A 13,058-nucleotide genomic window follows, 5' to 3' on the forward strand; every position below is an offset into this window, starting at 1 on the left:
CCAAACCGAGGGCTGACGGCCGCCCATCCGCTACTACGCAGGCGCTTGCCCGTCAGGTGGCACATGCGCACGGAAGTAGGTGAAGGTTTTTTTTGCGCTCTCTCCTCCCTCCCCCGCCCCCGCCGTTGGCTCGGCTGGCATTTGCTGCCCTTAACCTAGCGTGGCCTGGCGAATCCGCTTCCGGGTACCCTGTGTGGCTCTCTCTCTCTATACTGTATATATCTTATAAATAAGAAAGATGATGTAAAAGCCCCTTAGAGACCGAAGAAGAAAGTGCTGCAATTTAAATTTTGCAGATTTTACTTTTTGTGGTGGTGGGGGAGGGAATGCAGATCGCATTCAATATGATCGTGGTCGGGTGGGGTTGAAACAGGGTTGTTGTTTTTCCCCGGGGGTGGGAGGTCGAAATGAACGCGTTAGTGCAAGAAGGAGCAAGGGAAACTGACAGGCGACCTCCATAGGACTTAAGGAGATATCCTTGCTTCATATCATCGCGGCTCCACAAATTATGTAGAGCAGGTGCTACGATTCCGGTAAATCTAGTGCAGCAGGAGCCGAAGGCTGCAATCTGGCACTCACCTGGGAGCAAATCCCATCAGTGGTGCAGTTAGCTAATTTTAGACTCGGGACTTAATGGACTCTCTTCTCCTCCTCCTCCCCCCCCCCACCTGTTTTAGATGGTAATGTTATTTACTACAAACTTACTACAAATTCTGGAAACCAGCCCTGCCACATTTGGGGTCCCTCCTGCTGAATGGGGAACTTAACGTCTGGGACAGAGGCCTGGATTGGCAGCACTACTGAGGCCTATTGAACTCAATGTTATTCTTGTTTTCTCAGTGGACATGTACAGGATTTACTCAGAAACCGCATTTGCATGGACTCCAATCTAAGCGTGCACAGGCTTGTTGTTTGTACACTTGTACACATCAACAATCAAATTAGAAAGGACAGAGGCAAACTGTTACACTGAAGAAACCCAAACCCAAAGATGGAAGATAACTAGCTATTGACAGTGGCACTTTCAAAAATTATACTGTGAGGTTTATTTGGAACTAAGTGCAACTGAAATGCATACATAAACCCACTGCTCCCAGGTTACCTGTGAGCATAGGCACCGACTCCATGGGGCCTGAGGGGGCCCGAGCCCCCTCAAAAATTCTTTTGGGGGGCTCCGCCCCCCCAATAATCTCGGGCGCCACTCCAGCAGAGCGCCGCCGCCGATCGCGCGGCTCTGCTCCTCGGCTCAGCCTCCCTCTCGCCTTGACGTCACGGCGCCCAGCTACGGTCTGTCCGCCCCCCCCTCTCCACCGACACCCCCCCCAAACACACACACACACACAACCTGCCAGGCGTGCTCCTAACGAGCGCCCACCTGCCAGCCTCAGTGTGGCTTCTCTGGTTCCTATTATGAATGTGATTTCTGCCTCTCTGTGTATAGAAGGCATCGACAAGGGTGTGTGCCCCCCTTTCTTTCTCTCTCCCTCTCCCCCCTTTCTCTCTCTCTCTCTCACACACACACCACAGGGAAAGGCGAGTGCTGGGAGGTGGGCGGGGGGGGAGCGGGGGGTGAGGGGAGAGGCGGCAGCAGCAGCGGGGAGTAAGGGAGAATAGCGATATAAAATCAATTGCGGCTGGAGGGTGAGTGAGAGTTTCAGCTGGGCTGTAGGGCAGGCGGTGAGGGGGGTAGAGTGTGAATCTGTGGGGAAGGCGAGAAGGAAGGAGGGAGGGATAGGGGTGAGATTGAGAGAGGGGGAGGGAGGAGGGGTGGGGGAAGGAAGGAAGGAAGGGTTGGAGGAAAGGAAAGAAATGAATGAAACAGGAAGCAATGAGAAGAAGGAAGGATGGAAAGGGTTGGAGGAAAGGAAGGAAGGAAGGAAGAGAGAGGGGGTGAGATTGAGGGAGGGGGTGGAAAAGGAAGGAAGGAGGGAGGGAAAGAGAGAGAGAGAGGGAAGGAAGAAGGGAAAGAAAGAAAGAGCAGGGAAGGGTTGGAGGAAAGGAAAGGAATGAATGAAACAGGAAGCAATGAGAAGAAAGGAAGGAAGGAAAGGGTTGGAGCAAAGAAAGGAAGAAAGGAAGGAAAAAGGAAGGGAGGGAGGGAGGGTGAGATTGAGGGAGGGGGTGGAAAAGGAAGGAAGGAAGGAAGGAAATAAGAAGCAATGAGACGAAGGAAGGAAGGAAGGAAGGAAGGAAGGAAGGAAAGAAAATGAATGAAATAAGAAGCAATTAGAGGAAGGAAGGAAGGAAAGAAAAAGCAGGGAAGGGTTGCAGGAAAGGAAAGAAAGGAATGAAATAGGAAGGGAGGAAGGAAGGAGCATCGAAGGGTTGGAGGAAAGGAAAAAAATGAATGAAATAAGAAGGAATGAGACGAAGGAAGGAAGGAAGGAAGGAAAGAAAGAAAGAAAGAAAGAAAGAAAGAAAGAAAGAAAAAGAAAGAGGGGAGCAGTGGAAAGAGGGAGGAAAAAAACAGGAAGGAAGGAAGGAAGGAGTACTTAGGCTATGTCTCTTGGGACAGGTTAGCTGAGCTCCTGAGCAAGCGCCCCGTGCCCCGCCTGCCCTCTTCGCCCCTCGGCCCCGTCTGCCTCCGCCCCCGACTGTATCAGGACCCCCGCCTCCTCCCCACCTGCTCCCTCACCAGCCAGCCAGCCGCGCGCCCTAGCCGGAGAGCCCCGGCTGTCCCCGTCGCGCAATCCGGCTGGATCTCCCTTCAGCAGGCCGTGCTCACAACTCAGCCCAGGGACCCCCCAGCAGCGGATCTCCGGCCCAGCGGAAGAATCCGGCAACAAGCCCCCTCCTCCCCAATCGCTCCGCCAAAATACGTTCCAAAACCCCCCAGATAGGCCGCTGGCCGCCAAGTCTCGTGGCGCCCTGAGCGAGGGTCTCTCCCCAACACCGCCACCTCGAACTGCGTTCTCCCGGCTACCCGAGCGAACCAGCGGCAGGACCCCGGTATGGGCCCCCCCCAATATTTTTTATAAGTCGGCGCCCCTGCCTGTGAGGGAATGTGGCTGAAAAGAGTTCCTTCCCCACGCCACCTTGAGGAAGTTGGACACTTGAGGGTGCTTGAGGAAGTTTATGAAAGCTTACAGTATTTCCCTGTAGCTATATAGAGTTTCCAAATCTTGTAAGATTTGCTAGAGTCAATCAGAAGCTGCATTGGAACATAAACAGGGAGCTGCTATCCCAGGCTATCTTCCAGGAGAGAATGAGAGCACAAGGTTGCTTGGACAGGAAACACTCAGGGTTGTAGTTTTAAGGGACAGAAGTGACAAATCCCTCTTTGTGTAGCACATTCTGTCGAAAACCACAAGTCCCGGAGAGCCTTAGTTCTTGCTTACATTTCCAGTGCACAGACAGGAGAAGCCATCAGAGTGTAATAGCAGCAGGAGGAAACAAGCACCATAATAATCAGGGACATGAGATCCCAAGGACAGTGGGAGGCAGTACTGCTGATAGGATTTAAGATGTATTTTCGGCCCTTTGCTATAAGCTCCCAGGACAGGTTACAACAATGTAACAAACAATTATAAAAACAAATGAAACAGTTATAATTATAAAACAAGTAAAACCATTCCAGCTAGAACAGGCCAGTATAAATTCCACAAAAGAGGTGGGTCCCACAAAACAAAGTATCTTAACTGTCAAAGGCCAGGGGAAAGATGTGAGTAACAGCGCAGTCCTGTACATGTTACATAACAGTGCAATCTTGTACATGTCTAGTCAGAATTGTGCCCAGTGAAGAAACTACTTCTGGGTAGGTGGGGTAAGATTGCAGTCTGAATGAATTAGGCCTCTGATCTTCAGCATGCACAGAAGAACTGACAATAGAATCATAGAATTGTAGAATTGGAAGGGACCCTGGTGGTCATCTAGTCCAACCCCCTCCAATGCAGGAACAATGCCTAAATCAATGCAATAATGTATAATTAAGCAACAAAACAGCTTAACATAGATAGTTCTGTGGAACATTTTACTTCCCCAATTCCAATATATAATATGGAATAGTAAATCACCCTAACAAAGAAAAAGGGCACTTCTGCTTCCTTGGATTCATTTTTGTTTGAAAAACCTCATAGGACATATTATAGCACAACACTTTCTATTGTCTAGGAGTCAGAACTGGATCTGGCTAGGGGCAGGGTGTGTGTAGCAAATTTGACAGGTAGGTGGGACTGGCCACCTGTGAGCTACCTGACAACATGATGGTGATGTGGGGTGACCCGTTGTCAATGTTTTGAAATCAAAGGGCAAAGTCACAGCACTTTGCAAGCACCCACAAGCAGCTGATTGGTGGCACTTCCAGAGCACCATTTTCAGCGGCCACATCTGACACCATATTTGGCAATACTCATTTGGGATATTTTGTGTTCCAGGTCCCTTGCTCAGAGGTAAGTGCAATTATGCTCATGGGCTTTATAACCTGGAAAGTATATTGAACACCATAATTTTATCCATGTCTACTCAGTAAACACCACAGATATCAGTGGGACTTACTTCCAGAAATTGATCTCAGTTTGGCAATTAGGTTTAGGAAAAAGCTCCCAGTCTTGTAAATGGGAGGGTTGTTTTTTTTTTGGTAACATTAATCATTATGCTACTGTGGGGCGGATGCTGCAGGGCGAATCCTCCCCACAGGCCACTAGTTCCTCACCCATGCCATAGGCAGTACATCAAATACTTCATTTAGGATCACTCCCTTTTTCCTATTCCAGTATCCTGTCCATGCTCTAGATTTCAAGGTTGATGCAAATACCCATGGCTCTAATGTGACAAATTCCATGCAAGCTATCATTAAGGGAAGTGCTTTCTATTCCATTTACTACTGTATGTACAGGTACCTCGGGTTACATACACTTCAGGTTACATATGCTTCAGGTTACAGACTTTGCTAACCCAGAAATAGTACCTCAGGTTAAGAACTTTGCTTCAGGATAAGAACAGAAATCGTGCTCCGTTGGCACGTCGGCAGCAGGAGGCCACATTAGCTAAAGTGGTGCTTCAGATTAAGAACAGTTTCAGGTTAAGAATGGACCTCCGGAACGAATTAAGTACCGGTACTTAACCCGAGGTACCACTGTACATTGTTTCTATTTTCAAGTACTCATATAATTGCTAACGTTTGTTATTAATCTCAGGCACTTGCTTGAGATGTCATGATGGCACATTTTGTACTGTATGTTTTTGTATTCTGAATTCCTTTCTGTCTTGGTTAAAGATGTTATCGTGTGTAAACATGGGTGTGTTTCTATGTGTGGAGAACAGAGAGGCCAGTTCTGCAAATTCTTACATGCTAATTGCCTGACTCTTATTGCATGTACAATTCTCCTAATTTAATGGATCATATAATGAAGTTAAGCTACTCAAAATCTTTCTGCAGGTGTGTAGCTGTAGCAGTATGGCTTAATTATTTAAGCTGCAGCCTTTTTAGTAATATTTTTAAGCAACATTAAATATTAAGAATAAAATAATTACATATTGTAAACAATTAACTCAGTAAGGGAGTTCAGAATAATTTGGATGTGATCCAGTGAAGTAAACTAGAAAAGGGCTTAAATGAACTTATTCAGTTTGCGGAAACTGCCATTTAGAAATGGTTGGTTTTTGACAGATGTTGCCTCTTTTGCATCCTTACTGGTTGTTTGCCATGGTACACACCACCTCAGGTAGAGTTGCCACCATAGACAAAGGAAAGGCTGCCACACATCTCTGTAATTCTATGATAGTCATCATAAGTAAGAGCCTAATTGCTCTTGTTTGTTATATTTACCATATATAGATGTATAATTTCATCTGCGCTATACATTTAAAGCAGGGGTCGGCAAGGTTTACCGACCATGGGTCGGATCACTCCCACAGAGATCGTCCGTGGGCCGGACTGGCACAGCACGATGCCAGAAATGGCTTCTGCGCATGTCTGCAGTGCCGGAAACTGATTCTCTGCATGCCCAGACGCCAAAAATCGCGCCTGCACAGAAGCGATTTTGGCATCTGGAAATGTGCAGACGTGATTTCCAGTATCTGCGCGTACGCAGACGTGATTTCTGGTGCCACTTGGTGAGTCGATTTAGTGCAGCACACAGGGGACTCGCCGAGTGGGAGGCTCAGTTCAGGGGTGGCTCATGGGCTGGTAAAACTGTCTTTGGGGGCCGCATCCGGCCCATGGGCCGCATGTTGCCGACCCTTGATTTAAAGCAATATAATAGAATGGCATTCTGCAAAGAATCCTGGGAAATGTACTTTGTTAAGAGCGACAAGTAGCAGAGTTTCCTGGGAAGAGGTGGTTGATTGTTAAACCACTTTGGGAACTGTAGCTCTGCAAGGGGCATAACAACTAGCAACTCTCAGCACCTTTGACAAACTACAACTCCCATTATCCTTTAGGAAAAGCCGATAGTTTAAAGAAATAAGATACTGCTTTAAACATATGCAGATAGGGCCTAGGAAATCTTGAAGATGGAAAGGTTGAAGAAGCTTCAGGAAAAGGAAATGTGATATTTAGGTTGGGTTTTGTTTTCTTCTTCCTGGAAGGAATATGGGGGGAAAACACATTTGTAGGAGCCATAAGACAGAAACAGCCTGAAGGCTTCCTAGCAAAGGAAGAAATGAACGAGAGGATGAGGACGAAGGGAAAAGATAGGTCAAGGTTAATGGAGCAGGCTGCAGGACTGCAGATGGAGTGGAGAGAATATACTTCAGGAGCAAGAAGCAGGGAAGGAGGTATGTGTAAGAGACTGGTTATGCAATGTGAGGAAATCAAGGAACAGACTGGAAGGGTTAATAGAAATTCAATGCAGTTCTTGACTCCTTAAAAATATATATATATATATATTTGGCTGAGGCAAAAGTAAGGGCTAAGGAGTGAGGAACCTAAATGATTAAAGGTTCACAAATAAAATTAATATTAAGTATTTATCCCCACTAGTGATCCATTTTTTATCAATCATACCATTTTTTATTACTGTACTTTGTGTGTGCGATTTTGTAACAGAAAAATAAAATATATATTTTAAAAATATGAATGTAACTATGATCTCCTGGTATATCTAAGCATGCTTAGAATTATCTAGCTAAAAATAATATGAATTGCAAGGAAATATGTTTATGATCAAGGTGTCATGTGTGTTTTAAAAAAAGGAATAATAATCTGTTATTTTCAGTGTTCAGATTCTAAAGTTAAGGTAATATTTCAAAAAGCTATGTTATGTACTGAAGTAGACACAAAAAATTGGTGGATGATATATCATGATACTTGACCTGCAAAATGACTTGAGGCAAATCAAGGGTCCAGAAAGTAATGTAGAATTTAGATAATAATTTATGGAAAGTTACGCAATACAGACAACCAGTTCTGACTACACTAATCTACTTAGACTTTGCTGCTGCCTGGCAGGTTGCCAATGATTATCAGCATTTTTTTGCCAGGAAAGCTTCCCATCATCCTTTCATAAAAACAAACTAGCTCAAATGCATCAGTTAAAATGCTTTAGGGAGAAGACAAAGCTGTTTGGTTTACAAAATGTCAGCAAATGTCCTCTTGTGCTGGCATATAGAAGGAAAGGGCAGTTCAAAATGTTTTGGTAAAGTACACGTCCAAAGTTTGCAATAAAAATGCAAGACACTAAGTAGATCGTGTTTCTACTTCAGAATAAAAAAAATTAAGACATTTTGTAAGCTGTGATTCTATAATTAAATTTAGTTGTCAGCTCTGTGTGAGAGTAGAACTGTGAAAGCTTGAAGGGGGTTGTTGCTATTTTACTGAGGCTTGAAATGGAGATTGGGGGATTTAAAAGCATGTTTGCTTTTTCAGAATGAGTGAACATTTCAAAACAGTGTTTTAAAATTAATAGCTTCCATAGGGATGTGAAACCTGAGGCCTAAGAGCCAAATGACACCCTCCAGGCTTATCTCTATTTGCTCTCCTGTGACTCTCCCCCGGCCCACACTTCTCCCTGTACCTGATCTGCACCTTCCTCAAATGCTTGTAAGATGTCGTTGAACTGTGATAATACCCCCTGCTTGGCTGAATGGACATGTGCATGTGTGGAAACTCCCAAATTTTCTGTGGCTGAAATGCAGCCTCACAATCAAAAGTCAACATCACGGACATTGCTTCACCCAGTCTTTGCCTCTGGTCCCATGCATTACCAGGATGAACCCAGGTCTTCTTGCCACTTCAGGAAACACAGAAAATGCCCCTCCCACCCCGCTACCTGCTCCATGGCCACCCACCACCACAGCTGCCTCTTCCATGCATGCCCGTTGTTAAGTTGTGGGCGGACATAGCAGACGACACAGCGATTTCTCCAAAGCAGCTCTTTATTTTGTAAGCTGGAACAGAACTGAGCAGCAAACAGCTCAGCCGGCCTGCTTTTATAGGCAGCCGGCTGTCAACATTGTAGCAACAACAACCCAGGGTTTCCCGCCTAAAATAACTGACGTGGACCTGAGTGAAAACTATCTACAGTATCCCCCTGCTGGCCCAGGGTGAGAACTTCAGTACATAACACCCGTCTTCTCTACCACCAACCGCTGCCAGGTGCAAAGGAGACAGCCACAGCAGCGTGTAGGCCTGGAGGTGGTAGAGGCAGTGGTGAAGGGGGGCAGCAGCAGCAGTGGGAAGCAGCATAGTGCTGGGCAGACGCAAAAGAGGTGGCCGTGGCAGCAACACGAGTCGGTGCATAGGAGGCAAAAGAGGTGAGTGGCAGAGGAAGCTGGGGCTACTGCCTGAGACAACTCCCTCACTTCGCTTCATGGGCTGCTGCCATGTGGCCTGCAGAAGGTGGCCCACATGAGAACGCCAGTAATAGTAGTGATTTGTGATTCTGATGACTACATCTAGCTACAACCCGATCCCTCCCACCTGCGTATAATCACTCAAGAAAATATTGTAATTGGGGAGCAGTCATAGGTCAGTGGTAAAAACACATGTTTGTATGCGTACATTCCCAGGTTGAGTCTCTAGCACAGGCTTCCTCAAACTCAGCCCTCCAGATATTTTTTGAGACTACAATTCCCATCATCCCTGACCACTGGTCCTGCTAGTTAGGGATCATGGGAGTTGTAGGCCAAAAATATCTGGAGGGCCGAATTTGAGGAAGCCTGATCTAGCATATCCATATTGTAGGATCCCATGTAGCAGGGCTGAGAAAGTTCCCACCATTAGCCATGCTGGCTGGCGCTGATGGGAGGTAGGAGTCCAACAACATCTAAAGAACCACAGGTTCCCCACCACCACTATTTTACAATCACTGAGTGAGGCTTTCTAGATAGATTATATCTGGAACCAAGGAAATAGGTCCTTTTTGTTGGTTACCCTGCACCTATGGAATTCCCTCACCCAGGAAATACACATAGGCCCCAATAGGTAAAAAGGTTGCATGACTAAACCGCTTTGGCACAATGGAACACTGTGACTGAAACCAGAGTGCACAAAGCTCACCCTGATGCGGGGATTCGAACCACCGACCTTCTGATCAGCAAGCCCAAGAGGGTCAGTGGATTAGATCACAGCACCACCTGCTGTGACCCCATTATTTGGACATGAACATAGAAGTTATTTTGATCTGCTTTTTATTAATGGCTATGATAAATTAAGGGACGCAGATGACGCTGTGGGTTAAACCACAGAGCCTAGGACTTGCTGATCAGAAGGTTGGCGCTTCGAATCCCCAAGGAAGGGTGAGCTCCCGTTGCTCGGTCCCTGCTCCTGCCAACCTAGCAGTTCGAAAGCACCTCAAAGTGCAAATAGATAAATAGGTACTGCTCTGGTGGGAAGGTAAACGGTGTTTCCGTGTGCTGCTCTGGTTCGCCAGAAGCGGCTTAGTCATGCTGGCCACATGACCCGGAAACTGTACACCAGCTCCCTCGGACAATAAAGCGAGATGAGCACCGCAACCCCAGAGTCGGTCTCAACTGGACCTAATGGTCAGGGGTCCCTTTACCTTTATGATAAATTAACTGCTGCTTCTCAATTTTCAGCAGGTATATTGTGGTTTTAAATGGGTGGGTAATATTTTATTCTTATTCTGATTAAATTTACATACTGCCCTTTATCCAAAGATCTCAGGGTGGTTCACAATATATTTTATGATGTTGATGATATGGTGGCAGTGCTCTTATGATATGAGATATTGAATATGAGATGAGAGTGCAATTGTCCTGTGGTGGAGTGGGATATACACAAAAAATGGATTCAGGGCAGCTAAATTAATTTATGGCAACTATGACAGTTGCAGCTCAATCCTGTATATGCTTATTCAGAATCCAGTGCACAAAGGATTGGAGGCTTTTGTTTGTAATGGTATATTTTTATAAACATAACTGAATTGCCTTCAGCTGCATTATAAATATATAAACTGAAAACAACCATTGTAGGGGTGCTTGTTTCTTGAGCTCTTTAGCGTGACGTGTTTGTTTCTTCTGTTTCAGAATGATAACCCTGAAGTCTACAAAGTGGCAGGGATCCAAATAGATATGTTAGGCTGGGGAACTCAAGGGTTTGGACATGCCCAATCATTTGTTTTGTTTTGAACAGCAGACCCCAATGCCGTATCACAAACTGCTTTAAAATTCAAGAGATTTGCCATAAGCAATGGATTTTGTTTGAGAAACACAATTACAAAGCCTTTATGAGCACGCAGAATAAATTGAGTGATTACTTCCATACAGATTACCTTTTCCAGACCCAAATAATAAAATCTTCCTTTTTGTAAGCAAATAAATAAAATAGTGAAGCTATTAAAATAAAACTTTTAGCTACTTTCCTAGTTGGAAAAGCCAAATATATATACAGTGTAATTTAGCCAGAAGCAAGTCCTACTGAATTCAGTGACACTTCTTCTCAGGTATCTTAGGGTTCAGTTCAAACTATAACACTGACTATATTTGTAATTCTTGTTTGAATAAAATTAACACAGAAATGAATAAAGAGCCCTGCTGGACCAGACTAAAGGCCTATCTAATTCAGCATCCAGATGCCTATGGGAAGCTCACAGGTATGGCATAAGAGCAATAGCTTCCTGCTGTTGTTCCCCAGTGACAGGATATTCCGACACACCATGCCTCTGATTCTGAAGGTAATTTATAGCTATCAAAATTAGTTGCTGCTACTTATCCCCCATTAATTTGTCTTTTCAAGCCATTCAGTTAGTGGCCATCACAACAACAAGTGAATAATGTGTACCTTTTGCAACTGCTAATTTTTGTAATCAGGTTTATACACCCAAATACAAAACATTGTATGAGAAGCCTGGCTCAGGCTGCAACGCTAAATGCTCTTGCTTCGAGCAAGCTCCATTGGAGTTGTGAGTAAACATGCTTTGGATCACAATCTCTGACACAACCTTAGCACATTCTGTAGGAGTTAAAGGTTCTCATAGTCGAGAGTAGCCCCCTATAGGCAGCTTTAATTTCACACTGTTCCATCGCTTATATAAGTAATTTACTGGTAATTGTAAAACTTACAAAGGCTAGAATGTACATTTGATTAAAATGCATTTTCTATTTGCAGTAGAAACATGTACAAGGGACACATTCCAGATAAAATATGTTATTAGCATCATTTGTGAAAGCTTCCCCAGAATATAAGTCTAGATTGAAGAGAGAGAAAACATAGACGTGTGCTTCAAGGCACTAATCTAACTAGTTTTAATCTAGCTAATAATTAGAATGCAATTAATGGTTACATAATGCTAAAGGTTGACAGTACCTTTATCCCCAAGAAATAGAACTACCAGGAGACATAGTGAGGTGCAATTTCCTGGTTTTCGTGTGCATGTTCATTCATGGAAAATATGTCAAAGCTCTTTTTAACCTTTACCATGTAAAATGAAAGAAATCAATAAATTATTAGAGCTCTTCCTCAAAGCTAACTATCAGAGCAACTATTCAATGTTTAATTCAATCATCTGCTTGTTGAAAAATTGATACAGCTAATCTTTGAAGCTCCAAATGAAAGTTCTGTAATGTGATTATAAAACTTACATTAGTGTAGAATTTAAAAAATCACTTTACAGAATATGCATGGGGGGGACACACACCCTCTTTTTGGTGTCTTGTGAAACTGCCCTAACAGCTTTATATTGGTGATAAGCAAAATGCCCCCCTCTCATCTGGCTCCCAGAGCAGCTCTATATAATCATGTATGTGCTTGGCTAGCCAATCATTTACAGTGGTACCTCGGGTTAAGTACTTAATTCACACCGGTGGTCCGTTCTTAACCTGAAACTGTTCTTAACCTGAAGCACCACTTTAGCTAATGGGGTCTCCCCCTGCCGCCGCGCCACCAGAGCACAATTTCTGTTCTCATCCTGAAGCAAAGTTCTTAACCCGAGGTACTATCTCTGGGATAGCGGAGTCTGTAACCTGAAACGTATGTAGCCTGAAGCGTATGTAACCCGAGGTACCACTGTATATTAGTTAATGACCCAATTTTGCACTGAGGAAAGCCAGAAGTATTGGCTCTATCTTAGGGAAACTGTGCAGCTATGTGGTATGGCGTCTGGTTTGCATGCAGAAGCTCCCAGGTTCAATCCCTAGTATTATTTTTTATTATTACTATTATTTATTAAGTTTTTATATCACCCCTCACCTGAAGATCAATATAAAAACCACAAAAATACATACCATAATAACAAACAAAAACAATACCCCTCTATAGTTTAAAGGGCCATAGATTATTAAATTAGCCAAAGGCATGGGATAAGAGCAATGTTTCTGCCTGGTCCCTAAAGATGTGTAATGATGGTGCTAGGCGAGCCTCCCTGGGGAGAGCATTCCAAGGTGGGGAGCCACCACAGAAAAGGCTCGTTCTCATGTTGCCTCCCTCTGGACCTCTCATGGAGGAGGCACACAAAGAAGGTCCTCATATGATGATTGCAGTTTCCAGGTCAGTTCATACAGGGAGAGGTGATCTGAAGCATCTCCAAGTTGGTTTGGGAGAGACCTCAGTCTGAAACCCTGGACAGTTCTACATCACAAAATTCAGAGAATTGCAGATTTCCAAAGATGGCTGTGTTTTGGTTCTCATATTCATTTGAGAAGTACAAATTAGGTATTAT

Source organism: Podarcis bocagei (assembly GCF_964188305.1).
Source record: "Podarcis bocagei genome assembly, chromosome: 2".
Classification (NCBI taxonomy): domain Eukaryota; kingdom Metazoa; phylum Chordata; class Lepidosauria; order Squamata; family Lacertidae; genus Podarcis; species Podarcis bocagei.